We start from the raw sequence: 15,954 nt of genomic DNA on the forward strand, positions 1-15,954 counted from the left end.
ACTGGGAGAAAGGGAATGGGTAGAGTACAAAGGACCAAAAAGCTAGAGAAAACTGGTATTTTCAAATCCTATAAGAAGCAGAGTTTTAGCAAAAAGATGTTCATTTAACTAAGTTTAACACTCTGTGTTCTTTTTTCTTCTTATAAGCAAAGTGCAAATGACTTCAGTATTCTATTTCACAACAAAAGCATCCTTCAGCAAACAGCTGAGAGAAGTGATTTCTTTCCAAAAGAGAGGTTAACTAATTATTGATGCTAAATGAAATGTGTGATGGGAGATGTAGCAGCACTGCCAATTATTTTCTTCTTATGGAACTCAGTCCTTCTGCACAGTTACTCAACCACAGTCAACTGCTACACAATGAAATGGCTCCTGGTAAATTAACATGTCATCAGATCAGCGTCTACCTTTTCACCTACAGTGTCCACTTAGAAGAAAGGGCTTGAGACATAACAAGAAATTATTCAGGACATTTCAGTTAGAGGCTGGGGATGTGCTAAGAGGCACAAGCAATTTGCTACTGTGAGGAAAGAGACCATTCAGGTTACAACACACAGTAAGAGGGCAGTGAAGTCCAGTAGGACAGGGCCAGGCTTTTCTGGGTTGCACCACGTCTACAAAAAGAACATCTGTCTGTATTTTAACCTGCTATCTCCCACACAGAAATATGTCTAAAGCTTCAGATTAGCCAAATGGCAGAATGTGACTGTGACAAGGAGGCAGAGGAGAGAGAGACTTGACAGGACAATGCTGAGAAGGGATTGTCTCTGGGAGGAAAGCACAGGGGACTCCATGATCAACACACAAATATTTTTTCCCCAGAATACTTTTTTTCTGTGTTACAGAACACAAACCAGAAGCCTTTAGTCTTGTCATTCCTATGCCTTATAAAAAAGCATGAGAGTTCCATATCCTTTTTGTTTAAATTGAGAATGACCAGCTTATCCCTGTGTCCATCTTCCACTACCTCCTTGGACAGATACACTTCAAACATGGCTGATGTCTCATGAAAATGTCAAAAGGATGGTAAAGGATGGGAAACTGCCGAGAGCAAGCACTTAAAAATCTCATCAGAACATTATACATAACAGTGCTCTGAAAGGTCAACATTTCAGTGACTGCAGCCAGAAAAATATTTGTACCAAGGTCTTAATTGAAGAAAACGGTATCAACACAGCTATTCCATAATAATTACAGCAGTTTATTTGATCTTTACAATGAAGACACTGAAAAGGTCATTAAAGGCTTTATTTGAGCAGAAATAGTTTAAGGTTCTTGTGTTACATGGATCTCCCCAAAAAAGACTTTCTCTCAATCATTCAGCAACTGAGGCACTGCTGTAGTCCAACATATATTACTGCTAAATAGAAATAGGGAACATTTGAACTCCCTGGGTGCTAAAGTCAAAGTTGAATAGTTACAAAATCTAGAGAGTAAAACATTTTTTCTAAAAAGCTGATAATACATTAGATATATGCAGCTATAATGGACTAAATATACACTGCAATATATCCCTACTGGCAAGTCTGCCTCCTGCCGCAGGCTAGAACCATATTATTCTCTACAAGCTCAAAGGAAACCACATTCTGCATAAGAAAAGATTAAATAAAAGACTATTTGTGTACACTGCACTATTAGAGATTGTATTTTTACCATCACCACTTCCTGCATGTGGTACACGCTATAATACCTTCAAACACAACGAACAGAACATTTTACCAGGCTCTTTCTGCCCTGCGCTCCATGTGTCTCATTGTACTCACAATTCAGTTCTCTGGCAGTAAGCAGCAAATAAATTACTAACCACTACTGGCTTTAGGAAACACAGCAATTTAGTATTGTAGAGAGCACTGTGTGAATGATACAGGCAGTGGCTTTTGCAGATGAAAGGTGACAAGAACGTTTTTATTTGGAAAATATTCACAAGGTCTTTTCACACAACTGCGACGGTTCAGTGCAGGCACATTCCGGTGTCAGGGTTATGATGAAAGAACTGAGCTCCAACACAGTCTCAAACTAATGTGCCTAAGGCAACAGTCTGGTGCTGTATTAAGTGCAAATGCAGTACCCAGCACGGACATGAGTCACAAATTTGGCAGATTTTATAGCATTTGACGATAAAAATATGACAAAACATTCTTGGTTCCAAAGTGAGAAATTCTTTTTTATTACATTTTTTCTTCAAGATTTGCACAATACTTCAGACAACTTTGTGGCTAGACCATGCAATGCTGGGATTAGTTCTACTCTTTTGCTATACCTATTGTGCAATCTTAGAAACAGTGCCTTACCTCTCCCCTGCAGCAGTTTGTGCTACCAGATTTTAGTGGATATATTTAAAAAACTGAAGAAAACAAAGCATCATCCTAATAAACATACATTTCAGAAATACGTGCCATGAGCTAAGTTGTGTATATTTTTTTTTTTGGAGACTCCTCAAATACTTGCTAATAGACAGAACAGACTCATTGTCCTATCAGAGAGCATTCCTACATTTTAATTTGAAATGTTGAGATACCGAGATTCAAACATAAGAATTGCACAAATCTTTCTGCAGTAAGTAAAATAAACTACTTATTTGAACTCGATTTTATAAAGGTGCCCTTGGTAAAATAAAGTGTAACAGTAAAACAGGCATGGGCAGTGGCTACTCACAATCTCCAGAACAGCTTTAACACACTCTGAAGTAACTACTCACAGCATGCCAGATTACACTATACAGGGATAGGAGCAAGGCCCTAAAAAACAGCCAACACTCAGGCAGCAAGAAAGATTTTCCAATACTTCAGCTGGAACTCACCACTACTTCCTACCAAAATAAGAAATGTATCTCATAGTCTAGGAATTTCTACTAGGAAGAGAAAAAAAAATGAGAGGACATACAACTCTTTCCTATGCAGAAAACAAACAAAACCTTTGCAATGGTTTTGTTGCACTTGCATATATAGGAGTTTCTTGGGCTCCTATAGATAATCCCTATTTTAAGAGCCTGAGTTTACCTGTGACTGGTTTCAAGTTCCACAGATTTCACAACACTCTTCAACTGATTTCTCTGGTAGTAGTAACAGCTAGACATATCAACTTCTTTACAACAAATATTCTCTAATAGAGTGTGACTGAATCCACAGCTTTCTAATCAACCTCTAGTAGATTTTTCTCCTCTTTTATTTTAACTAAAAACATATTTATCAGAGAATACAAGAACTTCATTGTACATAGAATTAAAGAATAGTTGAGGGGAAGAGACATTTAGAGTAAATTGGAGTAAACTGGAGTAAATTGGACATTTCCTGGTTCACAAATCCTCAACTAAAATTCCAAAATGTACCTGCCAGAATGAAACCAACATGCTGACAACCTGGTGAAGTTCTGAGGAACCAACAACCACAAACAGTTGCTGCAAGTGGCAAAACTTGCTCCTAGAGAAAGATAATTTATTTCTCACTCTTAACATGATTCCTGCTATTTCAGCTTGTCTTGATTTCTACCTTCTTAAAGGGATGAAAACATCTACCATACCTTAAAGAAAAATACAACCAAACCAACAACCTAAATAAAAAGCAGCATCTATCCCAGACAACTGTAAAGAAATTACTATTCATAAATCAAAACCAGGAGTGCTCCAGCTCCCTTCACAAATATTAATTTCTTTTCACAATATTGCTGGAAGATGAAAATGCATTATTTCCTTCGTTTTACAGATGGCAAATTTGGTTGACAGAAATAATGAAGGGAAGAAAAAATGAAATGAGTTTGACCATCTACCACACTTATAACATCAAAACTTTATTTCTGAGATCTTTTGCATTAGATAGTAGTCAATACTTGGTTAGACCATAGCTACTATTGACTTAATTTTCAACTTCTGCAAGCAACCACTCTTTCTGCAGAAGGAAAAGGTCAAACAGTCTCAAAGCAGATATCCCCATGAGGAAAACACTTAGCATGTACTCATAAAAAGCCCACAGCTCACACAAAATCCAAAACAGACTGAAAATAGGTAATTTTCAGGGTCAGTGTTCAACTTCCTTCAACATGGGACCCTCTTTTCCTGTAACCTTCTTGTAAATTACAGAACTTCTTTCAGCTTTTGCCAGAGGACTCTTAGAGCAGGTAACCTGGACTGCACAAATGCCTTTAACCCCAGACATTCGTAGAGTTTATCATTTAAAGTGGAATGTCATCCAAACCCCACCAACTCATGCTGCAGTTCTGCTGTGTGCAGCAGGGCAAATGAGCAGGGCTGCTCTAATACAGAGCAGACAGCATTTCTGGCACAGCACAAGGTCAAGGTTAGCCACACTGTGGAACACAGCAAGAAGTCATGCAAATATGGACAAGAAGCACTCGTTTTACTTCTTTTGCAACACACTCCTCCCATTTCCTTCCTCTACTTTCTCTGAAGTTTCCAGTCTCAAACAGATTCTGAGATCCTCCCACTGCAGATGTCACTCCACTCATCAAGATTACAAAAAAAAAATATTAAAAAAAAAAAAATCAAAGCAGTTTGTTGGTATCACACTTCTAAACTCATATGGAATTAATTACTGTTTATGTCTTTCCAAGACACTGCAAAAACACATAAAAACGAACATTTTGTCAAAATACCCTTGCAGGTGCTATGTCAACCAACTGAATATTGTTTGGCATGTAAGACCTAAAAATTAGTAGGAGAGCATGACAGAGGGAAAGAAGAAGGATCCCAAATCCCAAATATCTATAAATGACCTTTAAATACTTCCACATGGATAACTGAAGAGGAAAAAACTTAAAATAAAAAAAAAAAGGGTGGTAGTCTCTACTTTAACATCTCATAGCAGTATTGAAGACCAAGTATCCAAAAAGGTCATTTTCAAAGGATGGGACACTCAAATTACTATTTAGATTCATGGACCCTAAACCTGTGTAAATCCATCTTTGTAAAGACCTATCCAAAAGAAGACACCAAGAAACCGCCAACAAAGCCCTGTAAGGTGCTGAGAAAAGGTAGAAAGCAAAAGAAGGAGAGAGGAGATTAATTATTTTCTAACGCTTGTACAGCTCCCTTCTAGGATGCTGAACTCCTTCCTCACTTTGCTCACTAAAAAAAAAAAAAAGAAGGAAAAAAAATCCTTAGGAATTAATCTGTTTACATAACATTATTTAGGGTGAAAAAACAATGTTGACAAACAGCCTGAACAGACAGGACAGCCCAACCCTGAAAACACATGAACAGGGAAGATGGTGCTTTGCAACAGGGATCCCTTAGAAAGATTGTATTTAAACAGAGAGTTGAGAAATGAAAGCAATGATGAGAAGGTACCTGAAGGAACAAGAAAGTAAGATCAAATATCATGATTTCTGTTTTTAATTTTCAAACAGAAATAGTTTCACAAGTCTGAAATCCTAAATATTAATTGTTTAGTAAAAGGAACACACAGGGTCAAGGAACTCTCTTTACAATATGCACTTTCTGACTTATACAGAAATAGTACAGATGTCTATATTCAAGACAAACCTTCAGAACAGCAGTTCTACCAGCTGGAGATGATGGAATTCTCCATTACTTCAGAGAAGTTTTTGAAGGGCTGTGGGCTTGCTTAATAGTGAAGCATGTAGACTGGATACATGTATTACAAATGAACTTGCACAATCATAGTCTTAAGTAATAAGTAACTTTCACAACAGGCTTGGAAAAAGGTGACTTGTTCTAGAAAAGTAGAAAACAGTAGGACATTTGATATCACAGTGGCATCCCAGACTGCCCAGGAATGGCAGAATCCTTATCAATAAGCCAGTATTACCTTGCAAAAAAAGACTGACCATTCTATTACCACTCAATCATATAATTTCCTCTCAGTAACCAAGAAAAGTGCTGCATGGAAAGCATTTACATTTTATGAAAAAACTGATTTTAAATTGAACAACTTTAAGTACAAAGGCTGGAAGTTTGTGGAACTTGCATAACACACACCTGATATTTTCATTAAGGAATGGTTAGGAATTACTTAAAAGCAGAAACTCCTCCCTGATTCTGAGAGACTTGTGTTGAAGCTCCTCTTTATGCATATAGACACACATTGCCTACCACAAAATGGGAAGGATAAGACATAAGAAATGAATGTTTAGGAATAGGGTTATCTTGGGTTATCTCCTGGCATTATAAACAAACAAACAAACACACAAGCACTGCCTCTCCCAAAATGGTGACAAATCTTCCTTTCATAAGTCAGACATCAACCCTCATTTCAGTGTGGCAGGAGCAGCTACCACATAGTGACAAGGGGCATCATTCCTCCTGAACCACTTACACGATTTCTACAGCATTTCTTCATGTGTGCCAGTAAGGAACTGAACTGCTGCCAGAATTCAAGATGAATCTGAAGGACACTTGTCAGTACTGCATTATTCTCAAGTGCATTTCTCTAGTCTCAGATTAACCCTTTGTCTTTTCATGGAGGATACTATCATTATTGCTCTTTCAGGCTGGCTGCTCTGCAAGGAATCATTAGAAAAAAAATAGAATGGCTTGAATAAAGAATTGTTTTTCTTCTTCAAAGAATTCCAAATTATCAAAAAAGGACAAAGTTCCTTTGCAGATGTTTTCAATATTCAAATAATTTCTGAATAAATTGTCTTAGTGCTAATTATACTTCAGCTACTTTTCCTATTTCTCCTTCAGCAACAGAAAATAAGATTGTTTCACTTTCAGTTTCTCACTTACAAGCTCACTCAGAGTCAAACACCGGAAGAGACATTTTCCATTAAGTTATAGCACAAGTAATGTACAGAAAACATAGATGCATTTGTCTTTCTTTAAAAAGAAATACCAGAAACTGCATTTTTAACAGGCAAAATGAAGTCCAAAGAAGTCTTACTTATGCAACCAGCTAATCAGTAATTTAAGTATTTTTTAAAATGACTTAAGTAAGAATCTGTATGGCAGAACTTGGTAGAACGTACCACAGCTTTACAAGACTACCACACACAGGCAGTACAAGAAGAATGCATCCTCCGACTATTAAAAATCAAATTAGTCAGGAAAAACACATTAACTACAACAGCTGAAATTTTATCAAACCTTCAACAGTAAATTCTGCAAGGAATCTCAACAGACTAAGTAAAATTAGAACATAATATTTTCCTTACACTATTGAGCCAAGCTGCAGGTTCAGCTGGTCATGACCACAAGCACACTGCCCTAGCTGAGCCTGCAGGGAGCCTGGGAGGGACGAGATGATGGGGCCAGAGGGGCCTTCTGACCTCAGCTGGTCCATGGTTCTGTTCCATGAATCAGAAATGCAGCTGCTCTTTACCTCAGCAGCAGGATGGCTACAGGCTGCTCTCTCCTCCTGCTGCCACATTCAGCACAGGACAGGGTCTGTGTCTTCTACATTCTCCAGAGACTTATGCTATGTCAGGACAGCGTTTATTCTGACAAATGCTCACACAGCTGGCCAGAAGAACTGGGGCATCTTGTGAGTAGGGGTGCCATGCTCCAACCGTGTCAGGACAACTGTGCAGAATGCAAACACCATATTCCTACTGAGGGAAAGACCTAGGTGTCAAAATAAACATTTACATGGAAAAGCAACCTCACCTCTTAGAATCAGACACAGGTAAGTTTCCAGAGTGCCTGAAGGGATTGCCCTTTATTCGCAATAGTCTCTCAAAATAAAGGAGATTCTACAAAGAGGAATTCTATTCCAGGGAAATAAAAGAATATGCTGGCCCAACAACTCTGGCTCTTAGGAACCCAAAACACTTCTTGCAAAATCCATTAGTCCAGGAACCCAAAACACTTCTTGCAAAATCCATTAGTCCTCCCTTTTAACCTACAAGTCTATAAACTTGAATGTTCACAGGTGCTTCCTCTTGAGTCTTTTTTAGGATGAGCTATGGGTTCAAAGGAAACACCTGCACAGTTTAGCTTCATATGATACACTCTTTAAACTACATGGAGAAGTGGAGTTGTAAACGTCAGGTTTGATCTACAGGTTATTACTTAAAGATGTTGCTACATAAATATTTTTCAGTTAAGAAAGATTATTGCATATGCAGAATCTACCAGAATAAAACTTAAAAGCCTCTTTATCAGTGCTTTGACAAACATAAAATAAGCAAACCTACTGCCAAACAATTTTCAATCCCTCCACAGGAATCTACTTTCCCTCTGGAAACCTACAGATCTCCAAGACAAGAGAGTTCATAACTATGCCATACGTTATTACTACAACCTCAAAAATTTCTATTTACATCTTCATAAAGTAATGATAATTTTGCCAATCTAAAACCAAGAAAACCCACAACTTCTCTACAGCACTGCCAGAAAGAACATGACTTAAAACACACACAAAGGCCCTTCAGAGGCTGAGAACAGATCAAGTGCCAACACCTACTCACAGTCCCTCAGTTACAGCAGGATTCAGGACAGGAGAAGCAGGTAGCTGGAGTGCTACCATTCATAAGGAGAATCTAAAGCAGGAGATGCAGGACAGAAAACAATCTTGGCTTATTCATGGGTTCCCAAATGGACAACAGAGGTTTTTGTCCTGGCTAAATTGTGAAGACATGCAACATATTCAACAGGCTTTAATGCCACCTCTTGGCCATCACCAAATCTTGCAAAAATAACAACAAAATCATCTGTCAGCTCCTTTACAGAAATAATCTTTCTTCTGGGGATAAGAGATAGCAAGGGAACAGATGGAGTGGAAACAGAGAACAAGCAGAATACTGTTTGCAGACAAGTATAACTATTTAGGGCTGTAAAACTACAGTGAGTACTGCAGTTGACTTTCATGGAAGTTTTACTGTGTCATCTGCAGAATCGAAGGGACTGGAAAGCAAAGAACCAGTTATTTTCAAGACAAAAACTAGAATTGTTTATAATTTGCTCACAAAAGGTAAAATGGGTGTCAAGACGCCTGTTTCTTCTTGAAGTCAAAAAATGAATAGATTAGCATTACCCACACATGAAAGAGAACAACACCAATGAAAGACCCATTTTCCCTTCATTACTAAACTAGGAGTAAGAACCCAGATTAGTAAATTGCTGAAGAGTACAGAGCACCACAGAAGGTTGGTTTCTCTCAGTTACTTGTTTGTTGCACACAATATTGAAGGAAACAAACAAGAGGAAGACATTTCCGCGAACCAGCTAAGAAAATTATTTGGCCAACAGAGCCTGAAAGGTTTGATAGTCAGACACCTCTTAAATAGGAGAAATGTAAAAGGCCTGGAAAGAGAAGGGAAACCATAGGAAATGTCTTTACACATAAGCTCATTTCTGCTGTCATCAAACAATGCAACTTTTTAAGATCTACTACAGAACACTTGGAAATGTGTAAGGGTTATTTGGGGTTCATTGCACTGAATACATTCTGAAGCCCAGAGAGGAGGATAAAAACTGCCTTCTACCTGATGCTTTCCAGCCTCATGAATGTAAGATATAAGGCAAGGAAAGAGTTGTTCCAATACTCTCTATCTCCAGCAAGTTACTCAAGGGTAGAAAACAGGTGACCAGAGAAGAAAATATATAAAGTTTTCCTCCACAGAGTGCATTTTTAGTTTTTCCCTCTAATATAGCCCCTAATTCTGTCTCTAATGTTGCTAATGGCTTTTCTTAACATAAACCAGTGTGAAATCAACCCACTTGTGGCATTACCTAGAGCACTCTGTGCAGAAGCCATGGAACTGGGGAGCATTTATTCATATGCTGCTTGTGAAAGACAAAAGCAGTTGCAGCAGACATAAGGATCCTTCGTAAGATCCAGGGAAATAATCTAAAATAAACTAAGGCAAAGTCATACTCTCAAGGGCTTCATGTCTCTACATGAATATTTAGTCTTTAGGCAAGGCGGCAATAAAGGTCCTCGACTGCCTCCATAAGCTTACAGAAGAACTTTTAAGACTCTTGTATGTTCTGGAATAATAATGAACGGACAAAAAAACCCCCTAAAGACGTTAGCAGAGCTCTGACTTTTGTTATTCTGTTAATAAAATCATTCAGTGTAATAACACAAAATGCAAGACTGAGTTTGTGCTAATATTTATTTCATACCATCTGTCACTAGAGTCTAATGATGCAGCTAAAAAATAGTTTGATTTGGAGACTAAATGACCAATCAACATTTATAATATTCCATCTGCAAGAGAACACAGAAAAGAAGAAACACCAAACAGTCATGCCCAGCCCATCACTTTGTAGGGGAAGATCAAAAAAATGTCAAAAGTAGGTTGTTCTGAGTGTGTATATTAACAGTCTGGTAGCAGGTTAATCATTATGTATTTTGTGATCAATAGTTTTTTCCAGTTTTAAAGAGGACCAACTGCACCAGACTCTCAGGCAATTTCATCAGCCTAAGATGGTCTAAACATGGTAAATCAGTCCAACAAACACAATTTGTTTTCTTGCCTGTATGCCCAATACTGAGGAAGAAGTTCTAGCTCAGTCATTTCTAGGTGCCTTTATTTCCACTAAAAACTATCTCCAGGACCTTGCACCTAGTTAAGTGAAAGCTGAAACAGCTTTTGGAGTTTCTAGCAATTTAAACAGACATCTAAGGGTGTAAAGAAACTATTTTTTTGAGAATGACTGATGACCATTGATTTGTAAACACAGATATTCAACTTTCAGTGTATGTTTTTAATCCCATGGTTAAGGGGTAACATAGCAGTACCTCATGCAACTGATGCCAAGCAAACACAGAAGCTTCACACAAGCACTCATTTAGCCTGCTTATTAAAAGACCCTTTCCTCTAAGAAGTCACCAATTGTGCAAGCCTGTTGGAAGAAGCTGCACACAGACTTCAGTTTGTGGCATGGGGCTTGCTTTCTTACACAACATCTGTCCTAAGCTTTAATGTCTGTAGTATTCTGAGTTCACAAACAATTCTGAATAATCCTCTGGGTGGGAGAAGAACACACAAAGAGATGGCAATAGAAAGGCAGAAATATTTATAATTGAAAGACTGAGCTGTCATCTTGGTGAAAGAACCAAAGGCTCTCTGATCAACTGCCCACACTCAGTGATTACTACAGAAAAGCTTGGAAATAGGAAAAGGGATTCACACACCACACACTGAATAACTTTGCCACAAGAAAGCCATCATGGTGCTCTGAGTGCCAAGAAAAACACTGGTACTCCTTGACATTTTAGCTTGCAAAACACATACAGAAAAGTAGAACTATTAAGGGGAAGGTGGAATGTAAAAAGACACAGACAGTCAAGGGGTTCACCATTACCTTCCCAGAGAAATATTCTGCTGTACCTCAAACCATACAACTTATTTGAACAGAGCAGATCTCAAGCTTGCAGAGAAACCTACTAAATCCACAGAGGGTGAGATTAAGGTCCCCAGCTGATCAAATCACAAGGTCAGCAGGGAGTCTGAATTTCCACCTCAAAGAATGAAGAAAAGCAAGAGATACACAACACCTGCACAAACCTCAAATAAAAAGAACAGCTGAAACACCTTGACATCTCAGATAATGCTGAAGATCTGTTGCTCTGGGGACTTTTACCCAGTGAACTATAGCAAAGGATTACTGCAGAAGAAGGAAAAGAAAGCACAGGCTCCTTGCACTACACCATACCTGCACAGCAGCTCACCATGTCCCTACCTACAGTAACCAAGACTTGAGGACAACCAAGCTACCATCAACTTGCATACTGAAAAACACCCACACCCTTGCTGTTTCAAAATTAGAGAGAAGGAAGTGCCCCCAACCTCCAAATGAAGGCTTGTCAATAATTTGTCAAAATGAATTATTTTAATACTAGTTAATCTTATAGACATGATGATCTCACCCTTTCCTAGCATTCCAAAATTAGACAATTTTTTCCTGGAACATAAGTACATTTGGACTGCTCCACATCTGTCCAATAGCTTTTTGTTCCTGTAAGCATCACCACTCACTCACTTACTTTTCTCCATTAAAGATTTGTTTTATCCCATCAGTTACCTTGTAATTCAGGGGCATAGTATTCCCTTTCTTCCATATCACATGGGCTGCAGAAGAAAGGCGTGGAACACAGTGACAGTGTCCAGGCAATTTCCAAAGGAGCTCTACCCAATAATACCAATATTAAATAATTGATATTTAATATCAATATTAAATAACTGATACTGGAACGTGTTGCTCAGGGAGGTGGTGGAATCAACGCCTCTGGAGGTGTTTAAAGAAAGACAGGACACGGCACTCAGTGCCATGGTCTACTTGACATGATAGTGTTTGGTCACAGGTTGGACTCAGCAATCTCAGAGGTCTTTTACAACCTAACTGATTCTGCAAAATATTTATTTTATTTGGGAGCTTAACGTAAAAAATAAAAAGAATCCTTTAATTTCTTATTGCATACACATTCTTTAGGGGGAAAAAAAAAAGACCAAATGAAAAAAAAAACTAAAAATCCTCCACCAAAACAAAAAAACCCAACCAAACAAGACTGAATATTATCAATGGTACCTCGAGAGTCTGACAGAAATCAGAATGAAGAACTGAGCAACTGAGCCTGGCATTCTCTCATTCCTTGCCCTTCCTTTGTTGCCTGCTGTCACCTGTGCAGCGCGAGTTACCGCGCTCCACGCACACCGGCGGCCGCCTGCCGCTGCCAGGGACGCCAGGGAACGAACGCGTTATCCCGCCGAGCTGCCGGCCAGCCCCGGCACCGACGGAGCAACTCCCGAGGCTGCAGGGAGCAGCCGAAATTCCCGAAGCGGAGGCGGGGCGTGTGTGTTATGTGCGTGTGTGTCTGTGTGCCGTGTGTGTGTACACTGCCATGCCGCGCTCGGCACCCGCGCCCCGCTCGCCCGTGCCGCCTCACAACCGTCCCCGCACATTCCCGGCCCTGCCTCCCGCGGGACCCTCCCGTGGGCGGCGGGCCCCTCACGCCGGGCGGCGGGGCAGGGGCCGGGCTCGGCGGGCCAGGCGGTGACAGCGGCGGCCATGGCCCCCGCCGCGGCGCTGACGGGCTGACAGCGCGGCCGGACGGAGCAGGGCGGGAGGCGCGGTGCCCGCTGCCCGGGGGGACACGGCGGCAGCGCTGACACCGCCGAGGCGGGCACCGGGTGGGCGCTCCCCGGGCTCGGGGACAAGGGGGCGGCACCCCACGGGCACCGGGTGGGGCCGGGGGTCCCCGCCGCGCGCCGGGAAGGTGCGCTCCGGTCCTTACCTTCTCCCGGGAGCACGGCAGCGGGACGCGTCCTCCTCCTCCTCCTGCTGCTGCTGCTGCTGTCTCTGTGGACGGCGCGGCCGCGGGGAATCGGGCAGGGCAGCGAGTGCCGCCCGCAGTGCTCAGGGGCTGAGGCTCAGCCGCGGCTCCGGGGATTGCAAACACCCCGCCCGCCGTTCTTTCCTTCTTTCTTTCTCCCTTCCTTTCTTTCCTTCCTTCACCTTCCTCGCTCCCTTCCTTCCCTCTATCCCTGTCTCTCCCTTCTTCCCTCTCTCCCTCCCTCCTTTCCTCACACCCCGCGCCGCCGCTCGGCTCCCCCCGCCCCCCTCCCAGCGGCGCTCCCATTGGCCGCGCGCCGCCCACGTGGGCCTCGCGCAGGGCACGGGACGCGGGCGAGCGGTGCCGCTGCCAACGACAGAGCGCTCGGGGCGGGGTGGGCAGCGCGGAGCTTCTCGCCATTCCCGGTGCCGTCCCCATCCCGAAGGAGACGGGTGCGGACGCCCGCAGGGCGACGGGAGATAACGGGCTCGCGGGACGCCGCACACGGACGGGGCTGGGACGAGGACTAGGGCGCGAGCATTGCGCATGCGCGACGGGGGGGGTTGCTGGGGGTGGACGCGCATCCTCTTGGGCTGCGGCCGCTGGAACCTTCTGGAAATGGCGGCGGCGGCCCCGGCTGGTCACGGGGCGAGGTGGCGGACGAAAGCTTTTCCGGTCCGTGCTGCGGGACGGGAGCCGACCTAGAGCCACCAGCGCGTCTCGCTTCGCCTCGCTCGGTCCTGGCGCTGCCGCCCCCTCCCCGGGGAGGGGTTTTTCCGGCGGTGATGGCGCAGTGAGTTTTAACTGTCCGGCGCTGTGCGCGTGCGCGGCGGGCGCTGCCCATCCCGTTCCCTCCCGTGTTCTGTCCCGTCACCGGGCGCTAGCGGACACGGAGGGACCGCAGCTAAAGGCCCCGCAGGTTTTGGGGGAAGGCCCCGGACGGAGGTGCGTGTGGCGCGGTGCCGGAGAGCCCGGGGTGGCCGTTCTCCTTCGCGAAAGGCTGCGGGATGCTGATCCCGCCGCGCCTGCGGGTCTGAGCAGTGCTGCGTGCCCCCAGCCCCCATTCAGGCACAATTCCCATCCGCCCGCCGCTGCAGGACAAGACAACTTCTGGGTTTCCAAACTAGTTTTTTGGGGTGCTCTGCTTGTAAAAGTGAACCAAACGTCATATAAAGGCATCTAAGGCGTTACTAGACTGACGATGCAGCCCTAGTTGCAGCCTTGCAAGGGAGTCATTCGTCTGCTCTCGTGAAAGGTTTTACATTTGCTTGTGACAGTAGTGTGTGGCAGGACTTAAGGAACACGTCTGGTGCAGTTCTCATGGGCTTTCGAGTAATGCTCTCCAGATCGCTTCTGGGAGGTGCTGAAGGGGGCCAGGTGTAGGATTTTGACACGGCAGCTAAACAAAGCCCTTTAGCATAGTTAGAATATTAGTTTTAATTGTCGTGGTCACTCTGCTACTGGATTGCTTTATTCTGTTACTGGATAGAAATTCCTTAATAGTTCTTATTCATCAGAAAAGAGTTTTTTCAGTATCAAAAGATAACTTTGATTGAGGACACCTATTGTGTGGACTTGCTGTATATTCTGATCCTCCCCTATGATATACCAGCATGGATAAATGATAGCATCACAAATCTCTCATATTCCCAAGCTCCACGGTTTACTGGTCAGACAAACTTCTCTCATTTGCTTTCACAATCTTCCTGTACAAATGCTGGTACAGATAATTTATTTTGTAAACCAACTGTCTTCACTTTAATTTGATTCTGTTCGTGTACAGTGGGTACTGTCTGGTGGCCAGGAACAGCTCTGTCAGCTGAGTGACCGTGTCACGAAGGGAGTTGCCTTCATATTCTTTTGTGTTTGGTTGATGGCAGAGGCTCTCTCTAGAAGTGGAAAACTCATTAAGTAGCACACAGCCTATGGAATGCCAGCATAAGTGGAGTAAGAGCAGTTTGCAAAGGGAGAGTAATTTTTCTTTTCATGGATTATACATGGATCTACACTGTAAAACATAACAGGCTACAGGTGTGGCCTGCATTGTGATACTGCATTTTGATCCTTGTGCATGAGTAGTATGGAATTCCAGAAATTTGGTGTGTGTTAGGTGTTCATAACCAGCAGCTGAAGTATTGGGGCGGGAGTCTCATGAGCAATATCTGCAGCATGAGATGTTAAGATCTTATAATAATATCTGTCAGTAACTGGAAAAAATACTGTTCCTTAAGCCTTTTGTAAGAACTACTGTTTGGACTAATGAAAAGCATCAGTCAATTGACGGCTAGTTGCTACCCCTAATTTCTTGCCCTTGTTTCCAGCAGCCCCTCCCTTTGACTTCTGGCACAGCTGCAAGATGCTTCTGTAGCTGCCCTGTGTTGGTGTGCATAGGACTGCCCTTGATGTGCCCTCCCATCCTGTGTCACCAGCCCTGTGAACTGCTGGTCTTAGGACACACAGGTCCGGCATCTGGTTGGACTGTGTCATTGCTGAATTCAGTCTAGTAACTGCAGGACTGAAAATTTCAGACTGCAGTACCAAAACCTGACATAAGAACTTGCAGGTGCCACACAGGTGGAAGTGTGTGCACCAGCCTCTGGTAGGTAACTGGCAGGTCAGCCCATGGGGCCAGCAAACATCCTGCACAGGTGGAATGGAATCTCACTGCTTCTCCCTATTGAATGACAGAACACTGTTCCAGATAACATTTTTCTAGCAGTGTGTGGTGGTCATGGAAATCTTTTCTGTTATCCACCAT

General features: G+C 42.7%; 1 protein-coding gene across 1 annotated transcript in view; it reads right to left on the bottom strand.

Moving 5' to 3' along the window:
* ANKRD12 (ankyrin repeat domain 12) overlaps positions 1 to 13,428 on the bottom strand; it is a 59,732-nt gene extending 46,304 nt beyond the window's left edge. Inside the window, exon 1 of the mRNA XM_074548495.1 lies at positions 13,158 to 13,428. The gene's annotated coding sequence lies outside the window, so the exon portion shown is untranslated. The remainder of the gene's footprint in view (positions 1 to 13,157) is intronic.
* Positions 13,429 to 15,954: the final 2,526 nt, after the last annotated feature.

The sequence above is a fragment of the Zonotrichia albicollis genome, chromosome 1 (genome assembly GCF_047830755.1).
Source record: "Zonotrichia albicollis isolate bZonAlb1 chromosome 1, bZonAlb1.hap1, whole genome shotgun sequence".
Lineage (NCBI taxonomy): Eukaryota > Metazoa > Chordata > Aves > Passeriformes > Passerellidae > Zonotrichia > Zonotrichia albicollis.